Raw genomic sequence first — 16,388 nt, 5'->3', positions numbered from 1 at the left:
CGGCGCTCAAATGACTTCATGACTACAGATGTCAACGCCGCAGGCATCACAGGCCTGTGGTCATTAAGTCCAGTGATCCAGTGTAAGTCCAGCGTTCTGTATTGCTTAGCTTCCGAGAGCTGATGAGATCAAGCATTGGCAAACAGGTACAGTATGGCCTTCATTGTGTGTGGTTTATTATTGTGCTTATGGTTTCTTAATTGAGTCCGTTTGATGTGAAAAAGCTGTGTACACTTCGAAATGCACTGCAAAAATCATCAACCTGAGGCCTTAGAGTAGATGTTCCCCCACTGTGGTTTGGGAGTCCTCGAACAAAACATATGCTTTTCTCTGCTCCCATCCATCACCCCTAGACCTGTCTGCTCCTCTGACTGATCGACACTCCGCTGCTTCTATGTCAGCAGGCTGCGCTTACCCAAAGATGGATTCCACTTCTAAATCAGGACTTGCAGTCTTTGCTAAAAGACAAATGGCTGTATCTCCTTTTGTGCCTTGGCAGGCAGTGCGAAGGCGGCTTGACTCTGGGAGGCCGTAATGAAGAAGGATGAAGAATTAGTTCGCTCTCTGGCCCGGGAAATTACTGCTTTCTTTGGAAAGTGGCGGTGGAGTGTGTGAACATGTGGAGCAGTCTGTGGTCCGGAGAGGAGAAAGGCATGTCCTGTGCAGTCAAAGACAAGATCTATACATCACAAAGTGAACTGAGCCTTAAAAGGGAAATCCAATCTTTGATCAAATCTGCAGCAGAGCCGGTCTGATAAGTTAGTTTACCCGCATATTAGGTAGCCATGCGCTCTCAGGCTTCTCACCTTTTTCAGGCTTTGAATGGGGAAAAAACATTGCCTTTATAATAGAAAGCTAAAACATCCACTAATGTCTCTGTTACTCAGAGTGATGCTCTTTACTGTGGCGGAGTAATATTGTACAAGCATTATAACAAATAATTGGGCTATTTTTAATCGGGCCTTTTTTATAAAGGCAATAATTTATTCCAAATGGAGCCAGATTTAGCATTGCCCACCTATGTTTAGGTACAGCATCAGACTAAACTGTATGAAATAAAAACATTGGATTGATACATATCTCAATCCGAAAGGAATCTCCTAGATTTTTGGATCGGTATCGGTCTATAAAAAATGGTTGTGTGAACTGTGACACATCGGGATTTTGGGTTAGTTCAACTTGAATCGAGTCGTTGGTTGTAAGAAATGCATCTTAAATGAATTGGATTGCAGCAAGTGTAAAATGCCCCCACCCTTGGTTATGGCTGATATTGGCAAAGTAGAATGATAAAATAGTAATTCTATTTTATACGGTGTGCCAATAATTTTATCAAACTAGGGCACTCTTTGTTTTTCCATGCCATTATTACTTTTGATTTCTGTACTTTCTGATACCTGGATCTGCTGAAACATGCATTACAAAATATGTCACACACAAGTATTTGTGTGTCCCTGAATGTGTAGGTAAAAGAATGTATGTGTATATGTGTTTGTCTATGTCCTGAGCCAAGGAAATCCCAATTTTAAGAATATACTGGGTTGTATAATAATAGAATTAGCAAAAGGTATAAGAATCATTCATTTAAACATAAGGTGTTTCCCATCTATAATCTTCTACGTGCCTGGGTCACTATTTACAATCCAGATATCTTAAACTTTTCTGAAACTTGGCTGTATTCCAATATTGCTGATTCTGAAATGATAAATAATTGGATTTACAATGTATAGAGTTGAAAGAGGTGCAAGAGGAGGAGGGATGGTGATTTATGTGGATATGAGTCTCAATTTCAAATGTATTACACCTGCTATTGAGCCAACTCTATTTTAAAGTATTCTTGTTAAAATTATATTTCTTGCCAAAAAATCATTGTCTAAAACAATTTTTGACAGTACAGAGGAAATCCTCAGAGATTATTATGTATATACCAAAAGTGTTCCACAAGGCTCATCTCTGGAGCATCTACTATTTTCTATTTACATAAATTATGTGTCTAAAATTATTGCACTTTTTATAAATAATAAAATGTCTTCAGTGTGCTTTTTGCAAAGCGTTCCGGTCCAAATCTGCAAAGTATGTCCATGCATCTATTGGATAGAAATCAAAGTGCAAACTCTTTTTAATATCTCAGTATATGGGTTGACACAGAACTTATTCTACCCATAATTGATTATGGGAATGTCATTTACCAAAATATAACAGTCTGCTCTCAAACCTATAAAAACATTTTCAATCAAATTCACCCTACAGATTTGTATTAAAATATCATTAGAATACTCATCAGTAGTTAATGTATAACTCTCTTAACTTGCTACAGCCGAAAGAAAAGAGACAGCTCCATTGGGTAATTTTAATTTTTGAATTTTTCTGCAGCCACGGCCTTTGTTTAAAGCTCCTTTTGAGTGGAATAACCTGCCTGTTCTATAACGACGTTACTGTATAACTGTATAAATCTTCAGTATACTCCTATTTAAAACTTTCTTGTACCTGCTTTATTGATTTCTACTCGATTTTTACTTACCAAAAGGTAAGAATATTTGGGGAATAGCAGGACCATTGTTAATTATTATATGCGTATTGTCTGCCATATTATACATATATATATATATATATATATATATATATATATATATATATATATATATATATATATATATATATATATATATATATATATATATATATATATATATATATATTGGAAATCTCCCTTACCCCCAAAACACTCACACTGGGTGAGTGAGACAATGCCCTTTCTTCATCTTGAAAAGATTAGCGGTACAGTCCAGAACGAAAAGGTCCAAGTTGTATTGCAGCCTTCTTTGGATTACTTAAAGGATGATGCAGTAGCCAATGTTTACCCTCACTTCTTCTCCTTTTCTAACTCTTTGCCTTTCAAAATTTATATTATTCTTTATTTTGTTTAAATCTTATTATTTTAGTATTTATATTTCTACTAATTACAATGTTAACATTTGGGAATCACCTTTTGGCTGACATGGCTCAGAGACTGTTTATAATATTGTCGGTGGCGGCGACTGGACTCAAGCTAACAAAGTACTGATAAATCTCTAAATAGTAAATGTTGTAAATTGACATATGGACATATGGAGAAAGATGAATCCTAATGTCTGCCAATACACATTTTTACAAACCTCATAAGATCTCTACTAGAATAGACATAGACATTTTTGGCAGACATAGGTACAATAGATTTAGGGGTTCATACTCCTATTTACATTATTGTAGATCTAGAACAGAAACAAATTAAAGACACTTTGGAGATTTAATGGCCCAAAATGTGTCAAAATGATGACAAAGGACATAGAGACGTATGTAGAGGAACCCACCCATCCTCTTGGATGCAGTGAAGGCAGGTTTGAGGGGCAGGGTAATTGCTGTCACCTCGGACAAAAAGAAACAGGAGAATAACAATTTATTGGACAAACTAAAGCTGTTGGAAGCCAAACATGCCAAAAACAAGGATCCTCAAATGCTACAGGAAATTCAAAAGACAAGGGGTGAGATTAATGACCTGACCTCACAGGAAATAATAAAATCATGCTCTTCACCAAACAAAGATACAATGAAAATTCTCAAAAAAATGATTAGCGAGAAAACAACAGGCAGAAAGAATCTTTATACATAAAACGTTTCACCAAAAGATCAGGAAACAAAGAAGAAGAAATACAATCTTTTGTGGACACTCTTTGGAATTTACCGTAATGACCAAAGAGCAAAACAAGAATTAGGAGCTGAAATAACAACTACTGAGATTCAAAGTGCAATAAAAAAAAAAACTAAAAAGCAATAAATCTGGGTGTGTTAGGTTCACACAGGAGTGATATAAACCTCTAAAAGAAACACTTACTCCTTTGCTTTTATAAACTTTTAACTGGGCCCTTAAAAAGCTCAGTTCCCTCTGAGTTGGAAGGAAGCCATCACATCCTTAATACCTAAAGAGGGGAAGGATTGACTGTGCCTCATAAAGACCAATCATGATTCTGAATATGGACTATTGTGTTGTAGGATATGCAGATGACCACTTCATGCTGCCATGGTGACAGGAATGCGGGCTAAGGTGCTATCACTAATAACCCCCGTGTGGAGATTTATGGCGTCTCTGCAGGAGCAGAGAACGTGAGCGAACTAGGGATGCGCACCGCTACGATGGACCGGATCTGGACTTGTAAAAACGTTTCGGTTCAGGTCCAAAAAAAACGAAACCCCGGTGATTCGGTTCTGGACTCATATAAAATATAGCACTCAAATACTATATCCTTTCTGTTCTAGAATCTAGACCATCTTAAAAAAACGAAACCCCGGTGATTCGGTTCTGGACTCATATAAAATATAGCACTCAAATACTATATCCTTTCTGTTCTAGAATCTAGACCATCTTAAACCTTCCATTGATTGCGAAATTCGCACTGGAAAAGACGTAAACACTGCCACGCGCCGCCGTCAATAGCGCACACGGACCCTAATTACATAAAACGTTTCACCAAAAGATCAGGAAACAAAGAAGAAGAAATACAATCTTTTGTGGACACTCTTTGGAATTTACCGTAATGACCAAAGAGCAAAACAAGAATTAGGAGCTGAAATAACAACTACTGAGATTCAAAGTGCAATAAAAAAAAAAACTAAAAAGCAATAAATCTGGGTGTGTTAGGTTCACACAGGAGTGATATAAACCTCTAAAAGAAACACTTACTCCTTTGCTTTTATAAACTTTTAACTGGGCCCTTAAAAAGCTCAGTTCCCTCTGAGTTGGAAGGAAGCCATCACATCCTTAATACCTAAAGAGGGGAAGGATTGACTGTGCCTCATAAAGACCAATCATGATTCTGAATATGGACTATTGTGTTGTAGGATATGCAGATGACCACTTCATGCTGCCATGGTGACAGGAATGCGGGCTAAGGTGCTATCACTAATAACCCCCGTGTGGAGATTTATGGCGTCTCTGCAGGAGCAGAGAACGTGAGCGAACTAGGGATGCGCACCGCTACGATGGACCGGATCTGGACTTGTAAAAACGTTTCGGTTCAGGTCCAAAAAAAACGAAACCCCGGTGATTCGGTTCTGGACTCATATAAAATATAGCACTCAAATACTATATCCTTTCTGTTCTAGAATCTAGACCATCTTAAAAAAACGAAACCCCGGTGATTCGGTTCTGGACTCATATAAAATATAGCACTCAAATACTATATCCTTTCTGTTCTAGAATCTAGACCATCTTAAACCTTCCATTGATTGCGAAATTCGCACTGGAAAAGACGTAAACACTGCCACGCGCCGCCGTCAATAGCGCACACGGACCCTAATTAGTGACGCACGCGTCTTTCGGGCTTAAGTTGAAGCCGGCGAAATAAGTTTAAAGATGCGAGAGACGGGAGCGCCTCGTACGTGTCGAGCTGCGCAGAACCAGGTATATCCACATGTGAACATTGAAGTGAAGCTGGTAAGATCGCTGGCTTTATTTGAACTGTTTTAAGCTGTGGCCGCCGCGTGTTAAAGGGGCGGGGTCAGCGTGGTCTTGTCTGGGTGTAAATATGAATGAAATAACTTGTGTTAATAAAAGTGTTATGTTGTGGTGTGATGTATTTGGTACTAAATAAAGACAAAGTAAAGTCAAAGTAATATTGCTTAATTGCTGCATTCATTCATTGGAGTTTATATTTTTTAACAGTATTTTGTATTTGTATTCTACAGTTGTTAAATATGGTCTGGTGTTTAATGCTGCTAATATGATGTATTATTTTGATTTGTTGTGTAAAATATTTTCATATTCTACTTTTGTTGATTGCTTTATAGTGATTCAAGTTGACTTTTATGCTAGTTTTTGTAACTCTGTTATTTTAAACTGTGACTTAATTATTTACACTGGTGTTTTGTCTGTTTGAAGGTTTTTACCTGACTTTTGATGCCAATGGATCTGCAACATTAAAGAGTGGAAATGTGTCTAAAGGCAAAACATAGTATCAGATGAAACAGCTGCTTTGACCCTTGACCCAGACTGACTCGTCAACAATACTCAACATGCTCTTGTTGTGGAGTTGAGTCTTAGCTCGTAGCTTGTGATTTGTAAGTTGTAACTTCTGTTAAAAAAACAGTGAATAAAGCAGACAAGTTGAGTTTATTTCAGTCTGCAGTTAAGCCTTGTGTTTGATATTCATCCTTGTTCAAGTGTCTTCAACTTAATTGAGCCAAGTAGCTTGTGTTACACTGTTGTAACATTATGCAAATATGGCATGGTTTAGGTCCGGACCTAATGAGTCCGGACCTGAACCTAAACCTCTGGATTCGAATCCGGACCTGAACCTGAACGTGGGTTTAGGTATGCATCCCTAGAGCGAACAAACATTTATTATTCACTCCATAGTTGTGACGCTTGTTATCATCAGCTGATTCCTTTCCTCTTTGAATAGGGACAACAGATTGTTGGACAAGTTTGGGTCCTGATCCTATTACTGTCCTAGTGATCTTGACTAGTATGTTAAAAGGTCCATGAGTATTTGAAGCCACCAGACCTGATTGTCACACATCGACTGCTGCAGATGCAAGAGTGAGGTCGATGTTAAAAGAGAGAAGACGAGATCCATACATGGTTTATGTCGATACCGTTTGAACAGTTAAAGTCTTGAAAAAAAGCAGCAAAATTGTCCACATAGACTTTGCTTGGCTCCACAGTATGATTTAAGCCAAACAAACAACTGTCTGAGGCGGCTGAACATCATGTCTCCAAAAAACGGTGCCGCGTGCTTGCCCTTATGACGCGGCTCCAAATTCAAGCATTTGTGAATTTAACAAACGCTTGATGTCTCCGTTCTCTCCTCTGTTGAATTACAATGGGAGAATCTGAGCTATTTGAAGAGTTAACTCAAAGTGTTAGGGTTAAGCACTGTATTTCACAACGGAATCGTGACTTTCCACATCATGATCATTTTCAAGATTTTACCAGTCTATTTTTAACTGAAGTATTCCCATATGTTTTGTTCATAAATCTGCTTGTGTATGTGTGGAGCTGACATGATAATAGGCTGATGCTGGAGTTATTCTTTTGATGGTTTTGGCGGTGTCTCGTTTCACCTCTCTGACATGTGCAGTGTCTCCAGCTCATCTCTGCACTCCAGCTGAATCCAAGCTTTCTTCTCTGTGTTCAAAGCCCCACAGTAAAGCCCGGGAATCGAGAAACCTAATAGGACTAACTTTGACAAGACAATTCCACCACTGAAAAACACACAACAGAAAGCTGTCTGTGATGCTTGGGTCAAGGGTCATTTTTATTGCTCCACATTCAAGAAGTCATTAAAGGGCTTATATTATGCTAAATCAACAATATGTTTGAATAATCCTTTTAACTTTGTGCAGAAAGATGAATTCCTGAGATATTTGTGGGTTCACAAACTATCTATGACCAGAGACTGGACCAATAGAACTGTAGTTTGAGCAGAAACCAAACGCTGATGAACGTTCTTCAGCCTGTTTTTAGCATAAATACAATACATTTTGTCCACATAGAGGCGTCTTGTGCATTTGTGAAAAGATGTCTGTACTTCTCTCTCAACTCCTCTTTCAGAGCAAGCACTAGAAACAGCTGAAAGGAATGACACAGGCTTGTTTGTGGGCCTACGGGAGGAAACGCATACTCTCCATCAAATGAACCCTTATAAGGACTGCATCAAATGGAATGGGAGATACATCGATAATCTTTGATCACTATTCAACTGATTTCTACATCTAAAAATTATAAGCCTTAACATTAAACTATGTCTATAATATAGCAAAGCATCAGTTTCCCTGACTTAAACATTGTGAGAATCACAATTTATGTGCAAATTTATATACAGAAAAAGCACTAATAGGAGCATTATTGTAAAGCTTCCACCCTCATTCACGGATTTCTAATATATCCTACGGCCATTTCCAACATCTGCAAAGAATATGTGATATTGATGAGGAATTTGATACACACTCAAGAGACGCAAGGAGCTATAACAAGTCTGGACAGTGCACTCACCAGGGTAAAAGGACAAAACCGAAGACATCCTGAAAAAAAAACAATTCATTATTTTTCTCCTCACAATATTTGAAAATGTCTTGCAAAATTAAGATCATGATATAAAAGACCTGGGACATTTTTTTTGAAGTGATCCATCTCCCAACCGTCTGGCAAGAAGCCACTTGCCTGTGTCCAAGCGTTTGTAACCACCGTGGCAATGCCGTAAAAACTAACTCCCTTTTGAAACATCATCTACATTTGCAAAGGGTTTTCCAGCTATAACACTAAACATATGGTCAATAGACTTGAATGTATATGCAGGTGCTTCTGCGAGTGAATGAAACAAAAGTTCTGCAAAAGACTATAAGAAGCTAATATCTGAATTACCCCTTGGTAAAACAGTATAAAGAAAAGAGACTGAAGGCGATGGTCATTGAAACCATTTCCCAGACACAAAGATACAGAGAGACAATAGTAACAGGCTAAAACTTCTCCTCCAACAAGAAACTAGAGCTGGGTTGAAATAATCGATTTTCCGATTTTTAATCGATTTGCATATTAATGACCGATTATCGATTCGTACGTCCAAAGATCTTTTAAAAAAAATAAAAATAAAAAATATTTTCTACATTTCCCTCAGTGAACTTCAATCTACCTTCAAAAAAGATAATTCAGGACTCCTGGATGATCTTTCTTGAAGGTAGATTGACCCTTAACCTTTTCATCAGTCTTCCATCAGTAACTACCAATACTTGTAAGATTTGCTGTTTAATATTGATATAATACTAGTTTTAATATGTTGCTTCATGAAGTGAAGGAAACGGTTCAAATAAATTTTTAATTTTTAATAACATTAACCCCCGGATCGAATCGAAATCGGATCGAATCGGAAATCAGATCGAAATCGGAGCGAATCGGATGGAATCTGAGAAATCGGAAAAAATCGATTTTGAAACGTAAAAATGGAATCGAATCGATTCTTGAAATTTGAATCGAAACACAGCTCTACAAGAAACCGTTTGGATTTATGCTCTAAGGGCCAAGCAAAATTCTCAGTAGTCTCGTCCCTTTTTCTCAGGAGCTGCTCGGGTCCTCTACCAGAGGCCTGGGAGCTTGAGGGTCTTTTCTGGACTGAGATGATCTGCTTTAGCCATTCCTCCAGTTTGGGGGTCCCTGCCCAGACTGCTCCGATGACCACGGGCACTGCTTTCACCTTCCAGGCCTTCTCCAGCTCCTCTCTGAGCCCTTGGTATTCCTCCAGTTTCTCATGTTCCTTTTCCTGATGTTGGTTTGCCATTACCATTCTGTTTGAGTTTGAGGTTGTGGCTTGACAGAATGTAGGAATGTTCCAGGAGTATGAATACTATTGTATCAATCTGGCCATGAGCTAGGTTATCTACACGGACTGTCTCCCTCCAGTGCTTAAAATGTTGGGTTGGTATAAATGACAATTATTTGACCAAATAGGGAATCAGATATGCATGAAAATGTGTGGCATGGTCCAATTTGCATCTCAACAATAAGGTCATATGTTGGATCTCCAGACTGGGTTGAGCCTTTTATGTGGTGTGTGGAGTTTGCATGTTCTCCTATCTCCATACATTTTTCTTGACACTAAAAATATGCACAGAAAAATATGCACAGCTGGGCACATGCTGGGCACAGGACTCACCTAAGATTACAAATCACAGTAGGAATTTTCTGGTTAATGGTAATGGTAATGACACACACACACACACACACACACACATACATACATACATAACATGTTTTAAAAATGGATTCCTAAATTGAATACCATGTTGTACACTATAGCAGGCAAAGCAATAACATCTGGAGCAGCAGCATCACAGAGAGGGAGAGGAAGAGGCTGGACAGAGTCATCAAGAAGTCCAGCTCCGTCCTGGGCTGTGCTCTGGACTCGGTGCAGGAGGTGGGGGACAGGAGGGTCCTGGCTAGATTCACATCTATGCTGGACCATGAGTGTCGCCCCCTGCAGGACACTCTGTCCGCTCTGGAGAGCAGCTTCAGTGACAGACTGATCCACCCTCGCTGTGTGAAGGAAAGGTTCCGTAGGTCTTTCCTTCCTGCTGCTGTCAGACTTTATAACAAACACTGTTACAGCCCTGAACATGTGTCATTCAGCTTCATAATCATGTGTCATATTAATGTGCAATACTTTGACATACTGTCAATCATCTTGGTGCAATATTCTCTGTCCATATAACAGCTGTAAATAAGAGTGTCACTATTGTTATTATTATATAATATAAGAGGTTTTTTATAAGAGTTTTTCTATAAGAGTGTTTTTTATAACACTTTTATAACTTTAACTTTTTATAAGTTATCTGTTTTTTATTATTTCCTTTTGTACCTTCTTTGTGTTGCAACACTGGAATTTACCCATTGTGGGACAAATACAGGCTTATCTTATCTTATGTAGTTTTTTAAGGGAAGTGCATGCTGTGGACACAGTGACCCAGACTCATCTTAAGTGGATTAAACTTGAGCACGTAGCTGGGATTAGCTAAATCATAGTTTCTCTTAAAACTACAACAACTCAGCCAGGACAGACTTTAACTTGTCTTTTGTGAATTTAGAGTTCTGTCATAACATCTAAATGTAACTGTTGCGCCACCCTCCACACCCTCCACACCCTCCACACTCTCCTCAAACGTTGTAGATCAGTTCTGAATTTCCAATCTCCTGAAAAAAAAAAAATATTACACATTTCAAAGTATTATACAACAAAGAAGTCGTAAATCTATCAAGGCTAAATGCTTGTTGTGATAATTTGTGCTGTCCATGGTTCTGAATTGAGAAAACACAAACACATTATGTTTGTTGATTTTGGTTGTGCAGTTTTAAAGCAGAATTTGGTGACCTACTCATCTACGCGTGCTGTGACACCGCTGATCCTGCAGAGGACGCACTGCTCAGTCTGTGTGGTTTGGCTTGGTTGGCGATCAGCCCTTTCTCTGTTATTTAGCTGTTTGCTGTATTTTGGTGGCATTCAAATGCTAGCAGGTATGTTTACCCTCCAAGCTAAAGGCTGTTGCTTCTACTTTAGCAAAACTCTTGTTGAAAAAATAAAAAACAACTTCAAAAATCGTCTCACTCTGCTCTAGCAGCTCTTGTTGGTCAGAGCTGTCACGTGGTACATTTGCCCGCACTCCTCGCACATACTCGTGTGGGCGAAGAGCACTACTGCACATGTTCGGTGACTGTTAACTACCAGATGTAGCTTAACTGGAGACACGAGCCAACGAGCTCCCATTAGCTTAATACGGCTTGGGTGAGACACAATCAGTACTTTATATACTTTATATATATACTTTGTACTATATACCCTTTGTGACTTGACTTTCAGTTTTCACAAACGCAGCACTTCAGACCCTTTAGAGGAGAACAGTGTAAATGTGAGTGTCTTTAGATGAATTAAAACTATTGTGTGAGTGAAGAAATGACAACACATGATTAGAAGTTTATTGTTACACAATAATGTTTATGGATAACCTCCACTACGTGAGCACCGGCAGCTCTAGAAAGAACTGATGATTTTTGTAAAAAATACTCAGTGAGGAGGGAGCGAAAGGAGGAAGATCACCCATTACAGGGCTGTTAGGACACAAGAAGAGTAGTCTCAAGGGAGAGTGTAAATACCCATCATCAGGTGGTCCTGCCCGGTGGGCAGGGCGTGGGTTAAATAATATTTGGGTTGCCAGACTCGATCTGCAGATTGAGAATGACTCTTGGATGAGAGTCAAACGTCTTGTTTTTCCAACTTTTTTCTACAATGGAAAACTCCTGGACAAATGAGGGATTACATCAATTAGAAAAAGGTAAGAGTTAGATATTAATTTATTCCTCTTCACAGAAAAAAGCTTTTATTTGAAGTAAATTGACCTTGTATTGTCCGGGATCTCCTTCACAAATATCCAGTCACAGACGTGTGATGCTGTGTCGCCTGTAGAAGCTTTGTTATGCGCAGCAACAGTGCAAAACTCAAGTGAACGTAACCCCGGTGTACAGTGTTTCACTTTGGGAATCGCCTCAGGCAAATGTCCGGACTCAAGTTGGCTGAGCATTTTATATTTCTGGAGCCACAAGTCCAGTGCAGGTTGAGCAGGGGCGGAGCGGAGCATAAGGGGCTGGGGCTTTAGAGGGGAACCACTCCCTGAAAAACTCTCTGAACTTCAATGAAATACATTAGACTACAGTCATGCCCCAGGCTGTGGTGCCAAGCATCTCATGTTTAAAAGCCCCCCCCCCTGCCTTATATTATTGTCTACTACTACTATACTTTCTTTTTTAAGCCTGGCATATGTGCTGCGCATTAACCCCTCGACCACCGGGCAGCACAGCCTCTGCCTTTCTATATTACGTTTATTTTCCGTGTTCAACCCTGTTGTTGGGTTGTTTTCCTTTTTCTTTATTTTATTTGAGCTAAAGTGATTGTTTTAAAGTAATAATACAAACCCCACTTGTCTCACAGGCACGATCCACCTGAACCTCGGCCCGCTTCCTCAGCACGCTTTCACCAACTGAGCCGTACTCAACATAAAACACTCTACATTCTCCATGGTTCGATTTGATCTATTTTCAAAGTATTTTTGTCATACTGTTGTGTATTTTTGAAGCACTATATCAAATTGGGGAAGTAAAAAGTCTGTCAGTGTTTAGTTCAGGAGATCAGGTTTTGGCGCGGACTTTGCATCAGATCAAAATGAGCTGAAAAACATTTGACACATTCAAGCAATTAAATCCAGGAACAGATCAAAGATTTATCAGGACCAATGTCAGTCCACGGTTTGAAAAAAAGAGTATCCTGCCTCCTACCTCCTGCTTCCTACCTCCTACCTCCTGCACCCTGTCTACTGCTTCCTTCCTCTTGCTTCCTGCCTCCTACCTACTGTCTCCTACTTCCTGCCTCCTGCCTCTTGCTCCCGTTTCCAGTCTCCTGTCTGAGTAAACTAAACATTAACGTCTCCCGTCTCCCGCCTCCCTCCTCCCGTCTCCCGTCTCCCCTCTCCCTCCTCCCGTCTCCCGTCTCCCGTCTCCCCTCTCCCTCCTCCCGTCTCCCGTCTCCCCTCTCCCTCCTCCCGTCTCCCGTCTCCCCTCTCCCTCCTCCCGTCTCCCGTCTCCCCTCTCCTGCCTCCCGTCTCCCGTCTCCCGTCTCCCGTCTCCCGCCTCCCGTCTCCCCTCTCCCGCCTCCCTCCTCCCGTTTCCCGTCTCCCCTCTCCCGTCTCCCGTCTCCCCTCTCCCGTCTCCCGCCTCCCGTCTCCCGTCTCCCGTCTCCTGCCTCCTGCCTTCCGTCTCCCGCCTCCCTCCTCCCATCTCCCCTCTCCCGCCTCCCGCCTCCCGCCTCCCGTCTCCCCTCTCCCGCCTCCCGTCTCCCGTCTCCCCTCTCCTGCCTCCCGTCTCCCCTCTCCCGCCTCCCGTCTCCCGCCTCCCGTCTCCCCTCTCCCGTCTCCCGTCTCCCGCCTCCCTCCTCCCGTCTCCCCTCTCCCGCCTCCCTCCTCCCGTCTCCCGTCTCCCCTCTCCCCTCTCCCGTCTCCCGTCTCCCCTCTCCCGCCTCCCTCCTCCCGTCTCCCATCTCCCCTCTCCCGTCTCCCGCCTCCCGTCTCCCCTCTCCCGTCTCCCGCCTCCCTCCTCCCGCCTCCCGTCTCCCCTCTCCCGCCTCCCTCCTCCCGTCTCCCCTCTCCCGTCTCCCGCCTCCCGTCTCCCTCCTCCCGTCTCACGCCTCCCGCCTCCCTCCTCCCGTCTCCCGTCTCCCCTCTCCTGCCTCCCGTCTCACGCCTCCCGCCTCCCTCCTCCCGTCTCCCGTCTCCCCTCTCCCCTCTCCCGTCTCCCGTCTCCCGCCTCCCGTCTCCTGCCTCCCGTCTCACGCCTCCCGCCTCCCTCCTCCCTCCTCCCGTCTCCCGTCTCCCCTCTCCCGTCTCCCGTCTCCTGCCTCCCCTCTCCTGCCTCCCGTCTCACGCCTCCCGTCTCCCCTCTCCCCTCTCCCGTCTCCCGTCTCCCGCCTCCCCTCTCCTGCCTCCCGTCTCACGCCTCCCTCCTCCCGTCTCCTGCCTCCCGTCTCACGCCTCCCGCCTCCCTCCTCCCTCCTCCCGTCTCCCGTCTCCCCTCTCCCGTCTCCCGCCTCCCCTCTCCTGCCTCCCGTCTCACGCCTCCCGTCTCCCCTCTCCCGTCTCCCCTCTCCTGCCTCCCGTCTCACGCCTCCCGCCTCCCTCCTCCCTCCTCCCGTCTCCCGTCTCCCCTCTCCCTCCTCCCGTCTCCCCTCTCCCGTCTCCCGTCTCCCGCCTCCCGTCTCCCCTCTCCCGTCTCCCGTCCCGCGTCTCCCGCCTCCCGTCTCGCGTCTCCCATCTGGGTTAACTAAACATTTGCAAATCATTATTTACTATTTCAATCTTTTCACAGTCCTTTATTCGGCCATTATTTTCATATTTTCCACATAATGTCTTTATAATAAAGCTGCGACCGCTTTGTTCCATTCCCCAAACTCTCCTGTCGCGGGTCACTGTTCTCACTCTACATCAAATCTCATGTAAATTCAATGGCGTCTGCGGAGCATGAAGAAAAGGGGTCATTTGCAACTTGTGTTGCAATACCAGATATAAAGGCATAACTTTCAAGGCCGACACGCACTTCTCCTCCGAACCAGTTTTTGCTGCTTTGAATGGGATACAACAACAAAAAGGCCTCATGAATCATCTCATATTTTGAACGTGACGAAGGAACGATCATTCTCATTCAGTCATAAGTATCGTTCCATCTTGTTTCATTTTCCTGGATGAGTTGCAATGTCAGCCTGCTTGTATCTATCTTTCCGTACTTTTTCCCTTTGCTTTGGCTACCACTTTTCTACCTTTCTCTCAATTATCATTTGTGGAAGGGGTTTGGTCCAGAGTTTTTTTTCTCCAATGAGGTTTAGTGTATGAGCAAAGCAGGAGTTCATTGGTTGCCATGCACTGGACTTTGTGTTTGAGCTTCTGAGCTGTGTGGAATGACATACTCCAAGTATGACTGTTGCCAGCTTTGATTCTGGGGGAACAAAGTGACTCGTCACCCCAAGACAGCCACATCTCATTTGTAAGACAAACCCTCAGCATCATCATGTTTTTCAGCACCATCAGGTCTTGCACAAAGGCCATGATTCTGAAGCCTTCGTCCTCCACTGGAGAAAGGGGCAGCTGTCTCGCTATAAAGAAGTAAATATTAGAAAAACAAATACTAACAAATAACCTATCCCAATAACAACAAAAATAACTAAATGATGTATTAAATATGTTTCTATTAGTATGTCAATCCTTTCTACTTATAAAAGGCCATATGAAGTATGCTTATAACGTTCTTTTACCAAAAAGGTTTTGTCTCTGAATTGAACGGTCCTTTGTTGCTTTAGTAATAACACAATTCAAATGAGGACAAGTCATAAGTCCAAGCACTGTTTTAATTGTGTTGTGTGATTTGGACTGAATTATTTGATGGTATTTCATATTATTACTGTGGTAATTCTTGTAATTATAATAAAACTAGATGTGCCAGCAGCATTAGTGGCACCAGCAGAACTGGGGGGATGAATAGAGATCGCCCACGGAGTGTGAGTTTTTTTAATTTATTTTTTAAACTTTTCCTCACCCTCCGTGGGCGGTCTCTATTCCTCCCCCTTCAAGCTCGGGTCCTCTACCAGAGGCCCCTGGGAGCTTGAGGGTTCTTCAGTATCTTTTTTCTGCTCCTGCACTGCACTTTTCTGGACCGAGATGTCTGATGTTTTTCCTGGATCTGCTCAAGTCATTCCTCCAGTTTGGGCGTCACTGCCCCAAGTGCTCGATCACTATGGGAACCACTGACACCTTCAGGCTCCAGGCCTTCTCCAGCTCCTCTCTGAGGCCTTGGTATTTCTCTAGTTTCTCATGTTCCTTTGTCCGGATGTTACCTTCCCATGGCACTGCAATATATATAAGACCAGTTTAGGTCAAACTTTGCATCTGATAGCGGGCATGACTTTCTTTGGGTAGAGAACACATCTGGTTGGAGTAAACTGGTGTGTTACAAAGGATTTTTTCTAGACTAGGTGCAGTAGTCGTACACGGTGTATCAAGTATCTCTTCTGAGGTTTAACTCTACAATCTTTGTATTAGAATAACTCAACTGTTATAGCTTTAGTAGTAATAGTGTCTTGTATAGTCATCAATTATGTCCATATTTGATTATTGTGACATTATTTACATGCTTTCTCCACACTCTGAAGCCTCTTGATTCAGTTTACCACAGTGTCTTACGCTTCATAACTGGTGACAAGTATCTCTTTCATCATTGTGTGTTGTATTAAAGGGTTGGTTGTCCCACTCTTGCAGTTCACAGAGAGAAACATTGT

The sequence above is a fragment of the Eucyclogobius newberryi genome, unplaced genomic scaffold (genome assembly GCF_026437365.1).
Source record: "Eucyclogobius newberryi isolate DKJ021-1_F unplaced genomic scaffold, fEucNew1.0.hap1 SCAF_483, whole genome shotgun sequence".
Classification (NCBI taxonomy): Eukaryota; Metazoa; Chordata; class Actinopteri; order Gobiiformes; family Gobiidae; genus Eucyclogobius; species Eucyclogobius newberryi.
Note: the sequence above shows the minus strand (reverse complement) of the source record.